We start from the raw sequence: 15,613 nt of genomic DNA on the forward strand, positions 1-15,613 counted from the left end.
AAATAAACTTTCAGGGCCATGGGGGCCAATTGGGGGGATGGGGCTGCCTGGATTGCTGTACTGAGAGCCGGCACAGACTCAATGGGCCAACGACATCCTTCTGTAATGGCTCTGGGCTGAATTTGCGGCAGGCTTGTTTTCAGGTCGGAAACCCACCTCCGCGGAGAAACTGAGTAAAGTTAGGGTTTTCAAGTGGGTAAACCCTTAATTGGCATGGAGGTGGGTTTCCTGTCCAATTAAGGGTGATGGGCAAGCTCTTGAAGGATATTTTGCCCGCCAGCTGTAATGGCGGCTTTTCGCACTGTACCGTCCCAATTGCTGGTATGTCTCGCCTCATTAATGATGTATTTACGGGAAACGTGCCAGATCGCTGGTGGGCGGCCTCAGGTTTGCCCGCAACACCGTGATCTTGAGTGCTTCCTCACCCCAGGCGCTATTTTTTAAGTGTATGAGAGCACATGCTTACTTCGTGCCTTCAGACCGGGATTGATTCAGGCGTTATGTGGCCCCGAAAGCAAAGAAGACAACAGCCCCCAAATTTAGTGACTCCTCTCTGGGATGCTTGCTGAACGCAGTGGAAGGCCCCCCACGATGTCTGCCACCCCTGTTCTGGTCACAGGAGGTCCAGCAGAGTAACCAATCCAGCCTTGGAGGTGGTCAGCACCACCGGAGCTCAGAGGAGGTCAGCCATCCAGTGCAGGAAGAGGATGAATGCTCCCATCCGTTCTGCCAGGGAAAGTCAAACACTTCATCACTCTCAACTCACACATTCACAAACCCATCGCACATCCACAGGGATCTCACACCTTAAGGGACAACACCGCTAACTCTCACACACACCCTCACATCTCCATCTGATTCATATTCCCTGGACCTCGTGTCCTCACCTCGTCCACTCACCACACAAACATTCCACGCAGTGTCGTGTGTCCTGCTCACACTCCCTCCACCTGTTAACATATAGGAGAAGCTGGCTCACAACAGCAGAGAGAAGTCCCAGTCTAGGGGTGGAGTGGCCCCACATTAGGCCCCTCACTCATTTTGAGGAGCGTGCCATCGCCACTGACCAGTGAGGACCTGGACCGCGCCTGCGGCGACAGTGAGGTCGGCAGCGAACACACAACGTGGGGCAGGATTTTCCCCTTGTGCGGCAGGCAGACCCAGGAACGGCCGTGAGACCAACCACTGCCCGCAGTCCGGCTCCAACCGAGATTTCACACCGGTTGGCTAATTAACGGCCAGCCAGTGCGAAACTTGCGCTAAGACCCTCAGCGCTTCCGGGGTGGGCGAGCGCTTAAGTGTGCACATGTTCGGGGGAGCACGCACTAAAAGCTCCCTGAAGGCACAGAGCTGCCTCAGAGAGCTGAAGAATTTTAAATTCAAAAATAAACTTTTTACAAATGATCTAAACGTGTACCCATGTGTGACTCAGTCACATGAAGAGGGACATGTTAAAAAATGATGTTAATAAATATTTTTTGTTTTTTTAGTAACCGTTGGAAACCTCATCTCACCCGTGGATGAGGCTTCGTTACAAATGCGAAGGCCGCCTGGCCTATTCGCCCGCCCGCCAACCGAATGGTTGAGCGGGTAGTGAAAAATACAACTTAATCGGCCTCTTAGTTGTCGGGGGGGGTGCGCTGCTTCCTCTCATGCGTGCCCGCTGACCAAATGGTCACGGAAGTGTGCGATGACGTCGGTACGCTCGCCTGATGTCATGGTACACTATTTCACTCCCATTCGGTCCATCGCACGCCCGCCCGCAAGACGAAAAATCCTGTCCATGAGGATCCTGTCCCCCATCATCCCACTCTCAACTCAACTGTGAGTGCTCTCTCTCCTGCTTTAGACTCTGCTGCCATGCACTTATTATCTCTACTTTGGTTTACAGAGAGCTCTGCCTAGTGACCGACACCCTCAGCCAGCCAGCCCTTCAGCTCCAGCCACACTCTCACCTCCAGCCAAGAGGACTCTTCCTCCATTGAAGAACTGGAAATAAGCAGCCAGGAAGACCTGTCACAACGCTTACCCACACCCTCCACCAGCACAGAGACACACACCTCAATGGGGCCTAGATCCAGAGCAGGCTCGGGTTTACAATCTGCTGGTCATCGCACGGACACGTGTCCACAGTAGGAGGACACAGGGTCAGCCGAGCTCCTTGGTATTCGGAGGACTGCTGGGGAAGATGCATCTATGAGGCCTGGGTCAGATTACGAGTCTCTGCATTTGGCCTTCCAAATCATTGTGGAGAGTCAGCGGAAGGTGGGGAAACATCAGGCAGAGCTGTTGGAAGCCCTCAACAGAGTGACATTCGAGGCAGAAGAGTGTGTCCACCTGCTGGTGGTGCCCACAGGTGCGCATATGGAGGTCTCCATGGGAAGGATGGAGGACGCCATGGAGACCCTGGTCCAGCAGAACGCGTAGATGCGTACAGACCTGCACTCCATCTCGGGGGCCATGGGTGAGTTTCTGCAGTGGCAACACAACAGAGAAATGGGGCTCCAGGTGCCCCACCCACTCAAGGGCCAGAATCTTCGGCTCAGCGAGCGGGGACAGGCGTGCAGTGGAATCGCCTGCGTGTCTGCCGAACTGTCCAAGGCCTATTAAGGCCATTTAAAGTCCAATTAAAATGATTAATGGAGCTGCCTGTCCAACCTTAAGGTTGGGGGGCAGGCGAAGAGCCCAGGTGGCCTTTGCATTTATCATGAAACCTCATCCACGGGCGGGATGAGGTTTCATGAAGGTTTTTAAAGTTTAATAAAAAATTTTAATAAAATTCATTGACATGTCCCAGCTCACGTGACACATGTCTTAAAATTGTTTTTTTTCTTTTTATTGAAATTTTTAAAAACTAAACTAATCTCCCTGAGGCAGCTTTGTGCCTCAGGGAGATTTCTGTGCTCTTTCGCGTGCAGGCCCCGACTCTCCCTCCTCCCCCCTGCCTGCACAGGGAGCGCTCAGCGCTTCTGGGTGCGTGTCACACTGGGCGGGCCTTAATTGGTCCGCCCACGTAAACTGGTGGTGTGCAACCAATCGCGGGCGGCAATTGGCTGCGCAACTGCCCATGCCTGCTCCCGACCAACTCCCCTGATGGGGAGAAAATTCTCCCCAAGGAGTCAGGACAGGTCCTCAGGCACATGAGGGGAGGAGCGGTGGCAGCTGGACACACCTGGGTCATCCACTCAGGAGTCTCAGAGGTTGTCCTCTCCCCCTGAGTCCCCTTTGCCTGTGACCCCCCTCAACCTTGTTCTCTGTCACCACAGAGGGGGCAGCTGATCCACAGGAAGACATCCAAAGCAAGCCGGGGCCCCCAAGGCCTCGGCTCTCCGGAAGACGCACCCCGACGCCATCAGAGGCAACAGGGCCAACCATTGCATAGGCTGTCTCCACCCCTGCTGCAGATGTCAGGGCAGCACCGAGAATATGTGGTAGGTCTAGAAAAGATAAGAAATTCTGATCACAAGTGGTTGCACAGGTGAACACACTGTGTCACTTTATAACCTGAAAATAAATTCACTTTCACTAAATAATGTGTAATGGGGCAAGTTGAAAGTGCGAGGTTCAATGATGAAATCTCCAGTTAGACTTACAACTAAAATTGGTAACCCTAGCCCAGAAGTGCAGTGCAATAGCAATGTCATTGTTTGGTAAGCATCTAGTGTTACTTTTAGTGCAGTAGTAACCTGCGCACTTTGAATTCCTGTGATTATCAATTTAAAAGTTCTAAACCATTGAAAATAGATTGGCGATTTCTACAAACCAGCAATCTGAGAGAAAAACATATGCACCGTTTCATTGGTCAGTTTAATAGATATTGAAAGTGCTTTTATTTCAATACAAGTGGAAAATAAAACCGACATATTTTATCTGGTATGTCTACTGCCTTTCACAGATGCTGCCTATCATGTCAAAGCCGCCCAATATTGAGACCTCTAAAACTGTGGTCAAGAGTAGATGAAAGACCCCAGAACCCCGTATTGGGTTCACTATCATTTTCATTCTTCCAGCTAGCAGAGTGACAGTTAGCAAGAAATGACATCAACGAAGCTTTGGCTCCAATGGAACACAGTTTTCCTTCGGGAGACATTCAGGATGAACCATCTTGCAATAAAACCACCCTCGAATAATTCAGTCACACAGTGACTGCTGGCTGCAGATTTTGCGCAGATTTTGATTACATGGTCCATTTAGAGAAAGCTAGCACCTGACTAGTGTGACAAGAAGATGACAATTAAGTGTAGATCTGCATGAAAATTGTGTGGAAGGAAAAAAATGTGCAATAGGCAGGCACTGACAGTAAAAGGGACAGAGAATGAATTGCAAAGAATCGGTCCTTAATTAGAAAAAGGTGACAGTAAGCAAGAAGTGACAATAAAAGGGATGACAGTAGGTTGAATCAAATATACATTATTCAATGACTGAATCCAATTTTTTCCCCCTATAACTGATGATTGAGTTTATGCTGCTGTAGGTGTAAAGCTATGACTTAGTGAAAATTAATTCACTCCATGAAAAGATGTAGCCAGAGTTTCATAATGTCACAGTGTGTTCACACTCCAAGACACTTTGCATAGTGCTTTCACCTCTGGGGTTTCCCCAAAAAACAGCGAGTTCCCAATCTCAGTCTTGTGAACGTGAGGTGCGCGTTACCCTATGTGGGAAGCTGGAGAATTGTCACACCTTCCATACCGGGCTCCTCCACACTACTCCTAAAGAGTTTATTAAAAAGCATCATCGACACAGGTCTCCGACCATTCCACTGGTTTTCTGTCTGGGGTGGCTGCGAGGTACAAGGTGAGATAAATGGGTGATAAAAGCAAAATACTGCAGATGCTGGAAATCTAGAACAAAAACAAAAATACCTGGAAAAACTCAGCAGGTCTGACAGCATCTGCAGAGAGATTCCTCTCCACAGATGCTGTCAGACCTGTTGAGATAAATGGGTGCAACTTCCTCTGTTTGTGAATGTTAGTAAACAGAAAAAGTCTACATGGGGATAAAGCAGAGTAAAATTAGCAAATACCTGGAAGGGGAGATTTAAAAATAACTTTAAAAATAGCAGCTTTAGAAAAGCTCCAAGACTTGCACACACACTTGCCCTGCTGGCTTCAATTAATTTGTCACCATGAGGAGATTAGAAGAATCGTATCCCACAAATAAACTTACTATTAGCTTTGGTCAAGGGCTTAAGACAAAAGGTAAGAATTGCCACTTGTAATATAGATTAAGTGCACTCCCCTGAATTTCCTGCAAATCCTACAATATACGACCCCCATGATGTCAGATCCATGTTGGCATGAATAAAGAGTACTGCTCATGTCAGCATTCAAAATGCTATTGGAAGGAACAGTTCAGATTTAAGCCACCATTTTCAAAACATAAGACAAGGTAGATTCAGATGGAATAGTGGTAAACTTGCAGATGTATCTGTTTATTATATTTGGTGTTATGGTGTAATCAATTATTTCCCTTTAAGATACCACTTCAGTACATTCCTTTTCACAGGTTTCACCCACATTAACACTGCATGAGGGAAATAAGAAAGGTACTACACACTGTTTGTGTCACTCAGGAAAGTACAAAAGGATATGTCTATCAATCAAGAGCAATAAACAGTAGTAAGCCATAAAACAGCACAATGATATGCTGGTTACTGGTAATCAATAACCTTAGAGGATGAATGCATGTTTGAAAGTTTACATCAAATAGCTCATAATAAGTATTATTTAGTACATGACTTGCAACAAGAGCTCATAAAAGGCTGTTACATATAATAATAAATGAAAATAAAATATTAATACTTAAAACTAATTGTGACAAATGCCCAAATATTGAATTGCTGATAGTAAGAAAGAATTTGCTGAAGCATTTAACACAATTTAATTTGTTGGACTTGCTGCTAACCTTGTTTGAAAATTAAATGATAGAAGTCCACCAATGGTTTTGAAATGTCATTGAATGGTGAGCTCAGCCACATAGACCAAGCATGTTTCCAGTCTGCTCCTCAGGCTGTGCTCATCCCAGCTGCAACAGCAGTAAGGAAATTACACTTGCACTCAGTGCATATGGATTATGAAGGGAAATAGGCGGATGGTAGCATAATATTACTGGACTAGTAATCGAGAGGCCCAGAATAATGCTTTGGAGACATGAGTTCAAACCCCACCACAGCTGTGGGTGGAATTTAAATTCAATTAATTAATAAACCTGTGAGAAAATGCTCGTCTGATCTTGAAACAGCTGGATTGTCATAAAAACTCATCTGGTTCACTACTGCCTTTCAAGGGAGCAAATTTGCCATTCTTACTTGGACCGGTCTAGAAGTGACTCCAGACCCAGGCCGAGCTAGTCACTAAATTGTATTAAACTGCTACAGGAAGAAAAAACACTGTGGGTGTACCTACAGCACATGGGCTGCAGAGGTCCAAGAAGATGGCTCACCACCACCTTCACAAGAGCAATTAGGATGGACAATAAATGCTGGACTTGGCAGCAACGCTCAGATCCTATTCCTGATTGATGTCTATTCACCCCTTCTGGAAATGTGGGCATATGGAAATCAGGGAAGGATAGGATTCAGTTTGGCTTTGATGCCCCCTATGTGATGGACACCTTGCTCACACTCACTGTCGATGCTCGGTCATGAATGATGGTCACATAGGTGAGGTACTGGAAGGCAACCGATTGCATATGGACAGGGCATCCTAGCAAAGAGTCTGAACCTTCAGAAAGGGGTAGGAAGAAAGCTGGCAAGAGGTCAAAAACGAATAAAAGCAAAGATGTCATCTTCTCCTCGTGGACATCCTTTTTCTTCTCATATCCGGTAAACCTGGGGAACTTTCTTATCCAGAGAAGAATCGGGTAATCAAACGCCAAAACGCACACCAATCTTCTGGAATGAGAAACGATTCTCAAACTATAAAGCTTCCAGAGTGTATTTGTTTGAGTGAATCCTCAGCCTGCAGGAAGGCTCTTTTCAACAGTATGAAAAGAGTTAAAAACCACTCCCATCATACTTTGGAGAAGAGCGAGGTGGGTGCCTCTTGTATGGGGGCGAGCAGGGTGTGGGATAGGGACATGCTCTGTTAAAGTCACCCAGAAAAATCAAGCATGATTCTAGGCGAGTATGAATATCAAATATTTCATAAAGGTATTAGTCTTAATTCTATTTTGTAATCTTCATGATTCTGTACTAATGCCCGTAGGACATACACTAAAATGCCAACTGCTCACTGACATTTGAAACATGAGTCATCTTTAACCACTTTTTTCTCTACACAAGTGAGCGAGAGTCCAATAACAATGATGGATGCTCCTCTGCTGTATTAATTTAGTCCGGAGCTCCTTAAAGATGGCATCAGCATTTCTCCAAATCAATTTCCATCTAATGGGGTCCACCGATATTTCAAGATCTACCTCCTTGCCCTTTTTAAGGTATAAGTGATCTGGATTAAAGGTAGTTACCAACCCAGTGCTGTTTCAGTGCCACCTGATTCAAGTCGAGATAGGAAAGGTTTCTGACAGGCAATGAGAAGGCAGCCATTATTAGACGTGAAAAGCAGGTTAAAGGGCAAATTTAGGTAAATAGCAAAATCTGAATGATCAAAGGAGGCTTCTCCTCTCCTGACTAAATATTAAGGAGAATTATTTTTCCCTCTCTCCTTTTTTAGCAACTAAGGAGACAGGTCGTCTGCTTGTTCCTGATTTTGTTGATTGTAATGTGTCCTCACAATGAGAGGTGTGAGATTCCACAAGGATGAGGTTTGAGATTTTGTCCTATAACTGCTATTGGAAACTTCCAGAAACTGTAACCAACTTGTGAATCATGTGACCTGTAGCACCCATCTTTGGGTTCAACAAAGTCCATTTTTTTAATGAGCAAAAAAGTAAGGTTTAATCTAAACAGTTTATGATCTCTTTCATGGCTCAGGGACATGACGCTTGTAAAGCCTGTTTTCCTCAGGAAATATGTCTATATTTAATTGACTAGATTCTTTATTTCTCATCTAAAAGGAGCATCAGTGATCCTTAAGCCCCATGCAAATATTTGGTGGCTGCTTGTCATCTGATAAAAGGACATAATTTTGGCACCTAAAGGGAGAATCTTCTCCCCGTTGGGCGGGCGGTTCGGGAGCGGGCACGGGCGGGCGCGTAGCTGATCACCACCCGCGATTGGCTGCGTGCCACCATTTTACGTGGGCGGACCAATTAAGGCCCACCCAGCATGACGCGCACCCGGAAGCACTTAGCGCTACCTGTGTGGGCGGGGGGGGGAGGAGGGAGAGTTGGGGTCTGCGTGTGTGCGAAAGAGCGCAGAAATCTCCCTGAGGCACGGAGCTGCCTTAGGGAGATTACTTTGATTATGAAAAGTTGAATAAAAGAATTTTTAAACATTTTCAGACATGTCCCCTCATGTGACATGTCACATGGGGCAGAATTTTCCCATTGGCATGCGGGCGCGGGCCCCCACATCTGCACGTAAAATGACGTGTGGTGACCTCGGGCTCAGTGAGGTTGCGAGTGTGCACTGTCAAGTATTTATTTTTCAAAGTTATTGAAACTTGCCTGTGTGATCTGCAGTACTTCAAAACGCATTCCAGTTGCTTTGTCTGGACTCTTAACCTTCAGATCAGCACACTGCAGTGAGGAATCTTTTCTGGGCCTGCAGGTTTCAGGAAGCCTTCCCTTAGCTTGGGAACGGGAGCTGAACTGTCCACTGGAGGCAGCTGCCCTGGGGAGGAAGGGAGGACGAGAAGGGGGAGGAGGCCAGGAGTGCACATTCAGCCTCCAGGGGAGCCACCTTTTGGAGGACAGGCGCAGACACAAGGGGTGCAGGGCCAGGAGGTAGTCCAAGCCGGAAGGGGCCACAGAAGACGTCACTATCCTGCTGCCAGGGTATACAGGCGGCGAAGCAGCTACCTCAATATGTCTGAGGTGCAGTGCCAAAGGAGGCTCCGTCTCTCAAGGGAGACCGTCAACTATACCTGTCAGATGATTGGCCCTGAGATCTCTGCTAACTGTGTGGGTGGACACTCCATGCCAGCGGCTCTGAAGGTCACAGTTGCCCTCAACTTCTATGCCTCTGGCTCCTTCCAGGGCTCAGTGGGTGAGCTTTGTGGTGTCTCCCAATCAGCTGTCCACACTTGTGTCAAGCAGGTTACAGACGCTCTGTTCAGGTGTGCATTGACCTTCACCCACGTCCTTTGGGACCAGGTAAGCCAGACACAACGAGCCAGAGGCTTCGCGGCCATTGCTGGCTTCTCTCACATCCAGGGTGCTATAGACTGTACACATGTGGCCATCAAGGCGCCAGCAGGTGAGCCCGGTGCCTTTGTCAACAGGAAGGGTTTCCACTCCATGAACGTGCAGATAGTGTGTGATCACAGGATGTTGATTTTACAAGTCTGTGCAAGGTACCCAGGCAGCTCCCACAACACCTCAGACACTCCCAGGTGCCGGGGCTCTTCCATGCTCCAGCCCGGCTGGATGGTTGGCTGTTGGGTGACAAGGGCTATTTTCTGCGAAGGTGGCTCATGACGCCTCTCTGCCATCCAAGAACAGAAGCTGAGCAGCAGTACAAGGGCTGTGGTGGAGAGAACCATGGGTCTTCTCAAGATGCGCTTCCGATGCCTGGACCGCTCAGGGGGCGCATTCCAGTACCCCCAAAATCATGTGTCGGTGATAGTGGTAGCATGCTGTGCTCTCCACAATCTTGCGCTGGAAAGGGGTGACGCAGTAGACGATGAAAACGTCAACGCAGTGGCTGCGGCTGCACACAATGAGTCCAGCAGTGAGTCCGAGGATGAGCATGCACAGGGAAATGCTGACGCGGTAGACACTGACCCAGGCATACTCCAGGGAGGCAGAGACACCCGGGAGGCTTTAATCCAACAAACCTTCAGTGAGCAACCACAGATGGACCTCCAGGACAAGCCTGGGCTGTCGGCTCGATACTTGACACCTAAGTGCCAAATCTGCCAGGTTAGGAACAGTAACTAAGGGCCTTGTTAATAAAGCTGAATGTCCAACAAAGCACTCAGTACAGTTTTGGAAACCATCCAGATGCAGAAGAAAAGAGGCACCCTCAGACATGGTAGCATATCTGAATTTAGTAATGTCAAGCAAACAAAGTTATGCCAAAAAAAAAGTGTTACAAATCAGAACAAATCATGAAGACCTAATCTCGGGCCAACACAAAAGCACCAGTGAAAAACCCGTGGTGTGCCTAAGGTGCCTTATGTTTTTGTTTCTGGGTGCTGCGTCTTGGTGCTGCCCCATCGCTCGGAGTGACATCTGAGACAGCCTGCTGACTCTGCTGTCCTGTTGGTCTCGGTGACCTTGGCAGTCGTCCTCTAGCCAGTGTTGGCCCTGCCTGGGAGGGAGCTACCATTTCCACAGCTGGCATCTCCCCAGTCGTCGCAGCCTCACCAGATGCTACGGTTATTGGGAGAGGGACGGAGGAGCTGCCGCCCTCATCCGGAGCGCCCTGAGAGGAGCCCACAGAGACGCCAGGCAGCTGCTGCGCCAACGTGAGGTCGCTTCAGACCTCCCTGCTCACCGTGGATGGATGGGCACCGAGCTGGGAAACTTGATGCCCAGACCATCTCCCACACTGGCAACGACCAGCTGAAGTCAATGCCGATGTGAGGGCTTGCTGGTCAGAGCGTATCCCCAGGAAAGTCTGACAGGTCTCCTGGAGGAGCCTCTCCACGAGAGTCGCCACTCTCTCCATGGGGGACGCATGGCGCTCGGACATGTGGCCCATTGCTTCAGCAATCGTCCGCGTAGACTCCTCTACCACAGACACACCAAGCCAAGCATAGCCTCATGCATCTCCTTCAGATGCTCCTGCACACCCGGCCGCATTTCCTGCACCTGCTGTGTCACGGACGACTCCAGAGGCACATCATCAGGCACCCACTGAGCATGTACCTGGTCCCCTGAAGCCCTCCGGCTGCTGGCACCGTGGGCACTGTCTGTCTCTGCCAGTTCCTCCAGTGACTGTGAAGCGCCCTCACCGCTGAGCCCCGGGACACTAGCTGATGTTCAAATTCCCACGAGGTGCTGTTATCTGCACTGGTGCCTGCCTGGCAGAGATGGTGTGACGCTGGTGAGACTTCAGGCCCCTCAGGTGTGAGAGGGGGCCTCTGCTGCTCCTCCTCCCGGCCCTGTTCCGCTGATGCTGAAAGGAAGAACAAGGACATTGGGTCAGTTAACGTGGAGACAATGTCAATGTGTATCCCTGTCCCCTGGATCATTGTGCGCTCATCCTTCCATAAGTGTCAGCGTGTGGGGCCTGCCCCTGCACGCCGAATGAAAGATTCAGGCCTAAAAGTTTATTTAAAAATATTTATTCGAGTTTTGCATAATGTTACCTCCTTTGTATACAACAAGTAGCTGAGGCTTACATACTAGGGAGGCCCCAGGCCTGACCCTGGCAGAGTTAACTAACTCGAGCCTGAGCAGGGATAGACACGTCGCTGAGTTTGTAATAGATTCAGGCAACAACAACAACAACAATAACAACTTGCACTGTATAGCACCTTCAACATAATAAAACGTTCCAATGCACTTCATAGGAGTTATTAAGTGACAAAATTTGACACTGAGCTACATAAGGAGATATTTGGGCAAGTAATAAAAAGCTTGGTCCAGGTGGTAGGCTTTAAAGAGCATCCTGAAGGATGAGAGAGAGATAGAGAGGCAGAGAGGTTTAGAGGGGATATTCCAGAGTTTATGGTCCAGGCAGCTGAAGGGATGACCACCACTGCAGGGGTGATTAAAATTAGGGGTGTGCAAGAGGCTAGTGTTGGAGGAGCAGAGAGATCTCAGAGAATGTCTTTATTCCATCTAGCTTACCTATCTAGATTATTTCTCAGTGTATTTCGAATATCTGCAATACCCTGGGTTAGCGAGAGGACAGTTGTCTAGGGTTCCCACTCCCCATTTTTCTAATAATATGCCAGTTTGAATGTAAGGAGTAAGAGATGTTCCTTAATACCAGAAGTGGGCTATGAATGTAGCAATTTAATTTAAACCTGGCCTTCAGGATAAAGTTTAAAAATTACCAGGAGCCGTTCATTGTTGTTAAATCTGTTTGAGAATGTAACAGACCAATCCTTCATTAATCTAGGATCTTAATGAAGCCTTGGACAAGTTCAACAAAATAATAATGCCATTACAATCCAGCAATCTTTGAATGTTGGGTGAAGGGAGTATGAGGCAGGGATATGATGGCCCCCATAGTCCAACAGCCAACATGCATTTAATGACTAAACCCGCCCATGTAGAATTTAGCTGATGTATTGGAGGGCGCTGTGGTGCTATGACACAGTGAGGGGTCAACATCTTCTGGAGATAAGGGAGAAAATTTGCATAAAAAGAAAGCTAAAAATATAAACATAAATATATACTTGCATTATATATATATATTATATATATATAAAATGCATGTATAAATGTGCATATAATTTTAGTTCCATTAATGCATATTAAAATATAAACATTTGGGCAAGTAGCCAATTTGATGTTGGCAGCAACATTTGGCTGCCTGGAATTCACTTTATAATTTTAAGGTGGAAGACATTTTGGCAGCCACATGGTGTACGAGGGTTAAAGTGAATCGAGTGTTTTTTTCAAACAAGAGTCAGTTGTTAGTCAATCTCTTGCAGAAGGTGGCAGATCAAACTGAGATGAGACGGCATATAATAGCTCCTTTTTGTTTCTTTCTCCCCCCCACCCCCCAACCCCCACCCCCCCCTGTACCTTGAAGCCAGAAACCAGACCCAAAATGCTTCCTCTGGGTTCATCACTAAATGGCGCTTTAAGCAGAACATTCATGCTAAGCCACGCTTGAATGTAGAGATGGGCATTTTGCCAAGGTGTCCTAAGGTGGAGAAACCACACTAAATTACCCATAAAAGCAAGAAGTCAGGATGGAATGCTGCCTTTCAATTTCAAACAAAGCAAAAAACTGCCAGAAGGTTAGGCTCAAAAGGCCTGAGCTCTGTGTGTTTACAAATCGGGTTTTCAATTCTCTACCTAAGAAAGGTTTCTTTTTTTTTTGTTGAACATTGTCCTTTCTTTGGTAGTTATTTACACTTTTCAGATTTTATCTCTATTGTTTCCACTGTATTTAAGCAAAACCCTGGCAGCCATCATCTGTGAATAAGTTTAAACCAGGCGTGAAGATAGAACTTGATAGCAACAGGGAAGGGAGCTGTCAGAATACCTGAACCCACAGAAAAAAATGAATGAGGAAAGCTTCCCTGCTGCTGTTGTGGAATCTACGCTTTTGGTATCAGCTGCAGCTCAATGGGTAGCGCTCTTACCCCCTGAGCCAGAGGTCGTGGGTTCACGTTTAACTCGAGCGCAAAATCCAATTTCAACACTGAGCAAGGGGCTGCCGATCTGATGGAACATTAAACAAAGGCCCCGCCTACCCTCTGAGGAGGCCCCACGTCACCACTTAGTAGAAGAACCAGGGAGATCTCCCCAGTGTCCTGGCCAATCCTGCAGATATCTCGGGTTCTTGACCTTGTAGTTAGGACCTGCAGGCTGTTGATGGATATTGGCAGCCAGAACATCCTGAATAGGTCACAAGAACCTGAGGTGGGTGCAGTTGGGAGTGGTGGTGCATTGCAATGGAAAAGCAGTTTCTTTTTAACACAAAGATTTAACTTGCTACCACATTATCTCTCTTCACAATCCAGCCAGTTACTAAATATGGTCACAGTGAGCTGGGAAACCCTCAGTCCAGGTCCATTGCTTATGTGTTAATTGCTTACTGTAGTGAGTTGTCTGAATGTTCTGGGCTGGAGACCTGCCTCAGCTGGGGTCTCTTGTCTAAAGTGATACAATTAAATGGTCGGTAGAGCCCCCTCTCAGCTAGGGGCCATTGCTTATGGTGATGAGTTTAACTGACTGGTCCACACCCAACTGAATAACCAGATTATATCCATCTGTAGTACAAGAGATGGGCCATTCACACTTGTTTAAACTGATTGTTCTGATGGTCCACTTCCAGGCAGCATGGGCAGAGTTCTCCGGTCGGCGAGCGGGGGGAGGGTGGAGCACACTCACCGAGGCGTAAAGTGACGCACGGTGATGGCAGGCAGGCATCCCGACCTCACCGTGCACCATTTAGATTTTCAGTTCGGCGGGCGTGCAGACTAGTCGGCTGCGCGCCCGCCTAACCGTCAAAGGCCTATTAAGGCCATTTAAATAGCAATTAATTCAATTAGCTGAGCTGCCAGTCCAACCTTAAGGTTGGCGGGGGGCAGGCGAAGAGCCCAGGCGGCCTTCGCATTTATCACAAAACCTCATCCACGGGCGGGATGAGGTTTCATGAAGTGTTTTAAAAGTCAATAAAAATTTTTAAAATAATTCTTTCACCTGTCTCAGCTCATGTGACAGTGTCACGTGAGGGGACACGTTTTTAAAGTTTTTATTTCCCTTTATCTAAATTTACGCATGTCAAACCGATCTCCCTGAGGCACCTCCGTGCCTCAGAGAGATCTCTGCGCTCTTTTGCACATGCGCGCGAAAGAGCGCAGGGAACGATTCAGGGAACCCTGCCCACACAGGAAGCGCACAGCGTTTGCCGGCGAGCGTCACGCTGGGCGGGCCTTAATTGGCCCACCCATGTAAAATGGCGGCGCATCCCCAACTGGGGGCACCGATCAGTTTCGCGCCCACCCCCAGATGGGGGGAAATTTCAGCCCCATGTCTCATTTCTGATAGCTCTGTAATTTGCAAGGTCAAGTCATGTAAATAGAAACCTTGGGCTGAATCTTCTGGCTGGCGTGCAGGTGGCGGAGTCCACACGCCAGCGCTTAAAATGTCGCGCGAGAGTCCCGACATCAGCGCACGACATCGCGATATTTCAGTTGGCGGGTGCGCTATGCAGCGGGACGCGCAGCTGCCATTAATTAAAGGCCTCATTAAGGCCCTTAACTTGCCAATCGTCGACGATTTTGAGGGGCCCGTGCGAACTTCGGGTCGGCGCACGGGCCCAACGGGCAGGCGGGTAGGTGATTTTTTTTACAAACCTCATCCAGTGGCGGGATGAGGTTTGATAACAGTTTGAAAAAAGTTTAATAAAGCTTTTGTTATTAACATGTCCCATCTCGTGTGACATTTTCACATGAGGGGGACATGTTACTGAATTTTTTATTGTTCTATTTATTATATTTGCCAGCCTTTCAGCGATCTCCCTGAGGCAGCACTTTGCCTCGGGGAGATGTGCGCACTCTGACAGTTGGGGAATCTCCCCGCGCCCCCCAAACCCCCCCCACCCGCACAGGAAGTGCATACCGCTTCCCGTCGCGTGGCCCGCTGGGTGGGCCTCAATTAGCCGACCCACTTAAAGTGGCGACGGGGCCCATTTCCGCAGCGGCGATCAGCTGCCCGCCCACCGCCAAGCCAGTGGGGCCCGCCCGCCCATCAGGGGCAAAATTCTGCCCATAGAAACATAGAAAATAGGAACAGGAGTAGGTCAATTGGCCCTTCGAGCCTGCTCCACCATTCAATATAATCATGGCTGACCCTCTAATTCAATGCCATACTCCCACTCGATCCCCATGCTTCTTGATGCCTTTAGAGTCCAGAA

This window comes from Cetorhinus maximus, chromosome 18 (assembly GCF_964194155.1).
Source record: "Cetorhinus maximus chromosome 18, sCetMax3.hap1.1, whole genome shotgun sequence".
Lineage (NCBI taxonomy): Eukaryota > Metazoa > Chordata > Chondrichthyes > Lamniformes > Cetorhinidae > Cetorhinus > Cetorhinus maximus.